Raw genomic sequence first — 5,351 nt, 5'->3', positions numbered from 1 at the left:
CTTCAAACATTTAAAAAGTTGTTTCTTTGGTATAAATATTTGATTATTTCATTTTAAAAAAATAATTTGTCAAAGAACAATGTTTTCCACACTTGTTTATCTAGAAATGTCTTTTCATAATACTTTTTTAAAAATTAAAATTATGATTTTTCGAGAACATTTTTTTTATAATTAAAAAAAAGACTGTACCGAAAACCTGCATCAAGCTTCAGATCTGAAAAAATTCAGCGATATATACATGTCAAACTTTTATAACCTCAAAAAATCTTTCTACTGCTTTACCGTCATATTTTACGAAGAATGAGAAAACAAGAATTCGACTTCGTAGTACGATGAGGGCAGCACCTCGATAGGGCAGAAAATGTGATGTCCTACATATATAATTCCCCACTCCGACGCCCCGTACTCCATCTACGTTTATAATATCTTTGCCTAGATACAGAACGAGATTAGTTGCACCACATACTGGTAGTTAGCGCGGTAGGCAAGTTTGTGGTATGGACCCTGTAGCAGCCCCATGCATCACCCCCACCTTCCTGTTTCCTGTCGGTCAAATTAATCCAACAGACGGCGCTACCAACAGTAGGTCTGTCTTTTTCATTGAATTGCATTAAGAAATAGCAAAAATAATTAAAAACTTGATGCTGTTTGCAAATAAACAAAAAAAATATATATGAAAAAATAATAGTAACTATTACTGATTATATAAAAAACTAAAAGGTGATAAAAATATGTAGTTTAATACGAATAAAATTTAATTTTAAGATACATTTTGAAAGCAGTACGAACTTCATTTTTCTACGATTTATTTTAATGATATTATTGATTTTATTATTTTTTCTAGTCAACAAAATTATTTATTGTTAAAATTATTAACGTAGCTAATGAAAAAATTATTTAAAACATATACATGATTAGAAGAATTAATTAAAAATATATCACTTATATCCAATATAAATATAATAATAATTAAAATATTTAAGACTACAACTTGAGTTGCAAAGTAAAGAATCTTTGTACCTTTAAACTCTTAACAATTTCCAGTTCTGAAGGAAATATTTTTAAACAGTAATATTAATTTGAATTAGAATGTTTTGAGGAAATAATTTGGTAAAAAGTCATTAACAAGACCAATAAATGAGAAAATGTATATCATATTATTCAATATAATGTATATATTTAATTAAATTGAACCGAGCGTCATATATACATTTATGCAGTTCAATAATTTATTTATTGCTTAATCTTGAAAGCTTTTTTCTCGCTGCATACAACCCCTAAAAATTTATTTAAAAAATTTAATTTAAAGGAGATTTCTAATTAAATCGTTAATTATATTATTGCAAACCTCAATTCTAAAATAAACAGACTATAAGCTATTAAATTCTATGAATAAACGTACTGTACTCATGAGGCACAATTGGAGGAAATGTACTTTTGTCAGTTAAAAATGTTTTATATAACAATTTTTTACGCTTTAATCACTGATCAGGAAAACTTTATATTGTCTTAAATAAATGTTTAGAAACTCATAGAATACAAATAATGTGCTTATCAATCCATTTATTTGTTATAAACCAATTTCATGAACATTTTGACCAATAATCTTATTATCGGTAAAAAAAATGTTTTGCTAAAAATAATTCACATTAATGTAGGAATGACATTTAATAACTAAAATACTTTAAAAGTTTATAATAACCACTGTGATAAACAATTTTTGTGGCAAAATATTTGAATTTAAGATTTTTCAAATTATAATTTCCTTCAATGGCCAGAACGACTTCAGATAACCTTCAAAATAATAAATATTTAATAATATTTGATCAAATATAACAATTTAAATTTTTGTAAACAAATTAGATAAAGAAGTTCAAAATTTTGGTTCTTTCGCATAGAATTTTTTTCTGCACTGAAAATGTTTTAAACTGTTGGACGAATGACTGCAAGTCACAAAAATATTTGAGAAGTTAACAATAACCATTGTTATACATCATTCTCGTGACAAAATATTCAAAGGTAAGGTTTTATCAAAAATTTTATTTTCTTTAGTTGCTACAATGGCTCCGGGTATTCCTAAAAATATATATCTTCGATAACATTTAGTAGAATATAACAACTTACATGTTTAAAAACAAATTTACATAACCAGTTTTAAAATGTTAGCAGTTTCACTTGGAAAAAGTCGGGTTTTCAATCTTAATACATTGAAAATGAATCATAACACTGCATGCTAAGATGCACTCAATACAAAATCTTTTGACAATAACTCACCGACTTGGCCATTAAAGAAAATTTAAATTTGATAAAACCTTAAGTTTAAATATTTTGTCACAAGGATTGTTAATAATAGTGGTTATTGTTAACTTTTATAATATGTTGGTGACTAGCAGTCATTCGACCAATAACTTAAAACATTTCCAGTGCAAACAAAAAATTTCCATGCCAAAGGGCCAAAATTTTCAATCAGTTTATCTAATTTTCTTACAAAAATTCAAATTGTTATATTTTTATCTAATATTATTAAATATTTATTATTTGAAGGAATACCTGAACTTGTTCTGGCCATTGAAGGAAATTATAATTTCAAAAATCTCAAATTCTAATACATTGCCAAAATAATTGTTTTTCAGAGTGGTTATTATAAACTCTCAAATTATTTTTGTTATAAAATGTCATTCGTATAATAATGTATTTTAGCAAAAAAAATTTTTTTTACCGATAATAAGACTATTTGAATATATGATGTTCGGTTCAATTTAAATAAATATATACATTAAATTAAATAATATTAAATCCATTTTCTTATTTATCAGTCTTGTCATTGACTTCTTACCAAATAATTCCCTCCAAACATTTTAATTAAAATTACCATTACTTTTTAAATATATTTTCTTCAAAACTCGAAATTGTTAAGATTATAAAGGCACAAAGATTCTTCACTTTGCAACTGAAGTTGTAGTCTTACATATTTTAATTATTATATTTATATTGGATATAAGTGATATATTTTTTATTACTTTTTCTAATCATGTATATGTTTTAAATAATTTTTTTAACTAGAACAAATAATCAAATCAACAATATCAGTAAAATAAATCATAGAAATATGAAGTTCCAACTGCTTTCAAAATGTATTTTAAAATTAAATTTTATTCATATTAAACTACATATTTTTATGACTTTTTCTATTTTTAAATAATCAGTAATAGTTACTCTTATTTTTTCATATATATATTTTTTTGTTTATTTTCAAACAGCATCAAGTTTTTAATTATTTTTGCTTTTTAAATGCAATTCAATGAAAAAGACAGACCTACTTTTTGTGACGCCATCTGTTGGATTAGTTTGACCGACATTTCCCCTCCGGATCGTAAGAAAACTACTACTGCATACACATACAAGTTCGAAGCAGGGGGCTGCCCTGTAGTACGGGACGCGCTATGTGGCAGCTGACTGCGGATTGGTCGAGTGAGAAGAGAGACACTTCCGTTCCATATCAAGATCCTATACCAAAATTAACTACAGCTTTGCGCTTCAGGTATGTGAATAGTGCTTGTTGACATCTTAAAGTGGTAAGGCAGTGCATTCTAACCCTAAAATTTTCTGTTATGTGAAGACAAATTGGGTATTTATATTGAGTGTTTGTGCAGTAGAAAGTTGCAAAACACTGTTTTTTTTAAATTAATTTTTTTAACAGAAAATTCAACTATGACATTTTGGTAGAAAAATAATTTTTTTTAATAAAGTGTGATCTTTTTTATTTAAAAAAGTAACTAACTGTTTAAAAATGTATGTATTTTGTTAGAAATTCGTCTTTTTTAGTAGAAAATTAATATTGTTTGAAAATTCATCTTGCTGATTGAGGATTCAAAATTTTTTTGGAAAATTCTTATTTTTTCAAAATTAATTTATTAAAGTGAAAATTTAACTTTCCATTTTTGGTTTAAAATTTATTGGTATTTTCAATTACAATCTGTTTTGGTAGAAAACTCGGATATATTTTTTTTAATCACATTTCCTTAAAAATTATTTTTTTCAACTAAAAACTGAACCATCCCATGTTTTCGTTGAATATTAAGTTCATAATTGAAGCTTTATCTGTTTCGGCTTAAAACGAATCTTTTTTATTGAAAATTCAACTCTTGAAACTTTCTAGATTTTGTAGAAAATTCATAATTTTTTGTAGAAAAGTAATATTCTTGGTTGAAATTAATATTTTTCATTAAGGATTCAGTTATTTAAAAAAAATTCCTTTTCTGATTGTCAAAAACCAATTTCTTTTAAAGAAATTTCAATTCTACTATTTTTGTTGAAAATTGACATTTAAAATTGATAATTGACCTTTTTACTCAATAAATCAATTTTTTAGTTTTTCTGGTTTGATAAAAAATCAATCCTTATGTTTTAAAATTGATCTCTTTCCGTTAAAAATTGAACTATTTGGAAACAAACTCATCTGTTTTCTTACAGTATTTGGAAATCAGGAATTTTGTTGAAAATTCGTCATTCTTGGTAAAAAAAAATTAACTTTCTAATTGAAATTTCATCTTTTTTTAGGATTCTCTTATTTTGTTGAAAATTCCTTTTTTTGGTGGAAAATTAATTTATTTAAGAGAAAATTCGATTACACCGTTTTTGATAGTATTCTAGATGAATTCTTGTTATAAAATTTCTAAACTTAAAACGTTTCTATTAATATTTTAATTATATATGTAATTAAGTACCTTACGATATCAAAATAATTATTACATTCAGGTATATTATTTATTGGCGTTTGAATACCTCGCGCCTTCTACTGCTGGCTCCAACTTCCGTTCCATTGTCCGCCACCACATGGCCGCGTGGCACGTCCCTTACTACAGAGTCCCTAGTTTGTGGTAAGGACATCGACATATAGTACTGGACCGCTGGCTACGGCTGTCCGAAGTGGTCTAGGGAATAGAAAGAGATGACAAATCGAGAAAGTCACCTGTCCTTTTCTAGAGATGGCGATTGGTGATTAGTCAGTTGATCTATTTCTAATTAAAGCAGATGGAAGATGAGTAGAACTTATCACCATCCTTAGAAAAGACATGTCTACTTTCTCGATTTTTTCTCTCTTTCTATTCTCTGGTCCACTTCCGACAGCTGTATCCAGCGGTCCAGTACTTTATGTCGATGGGTAAGGATCCTCTCTAAGGAAGGATGCGCCAATGTTCTCCCTCCACGGACCCGTGAAAAGTTGACAGAAAGTGACTTCAGATTCCCTGAGCACGATCACACTCTTAACCTCAGACTGAATGCAAGGTTGTGTCATACACACATCTATTTACACACTGCACCAACGGTGGGCTGCCTCCCATTATCCC

The sequence above is a fragment of the Belonocnema kinseyi genome, chromosome 9, assembly GCF_010883055.1.
Source record: "Belonocnema kinseyi isolate 2016_QV_RU_SX_M_011 chromosome 9, B_treatae_v1, whole genome shotgun sequence".
NCBI classification, from domain to species: Eukaryota; Metazoa; Arthropoda; class Insecta; order Hymenoptera; family Cynipidae; genus Belonocnema; species Belonocnema kinseyi.
Note: the sequence above shows the minus strand (reverse complement) of the source record.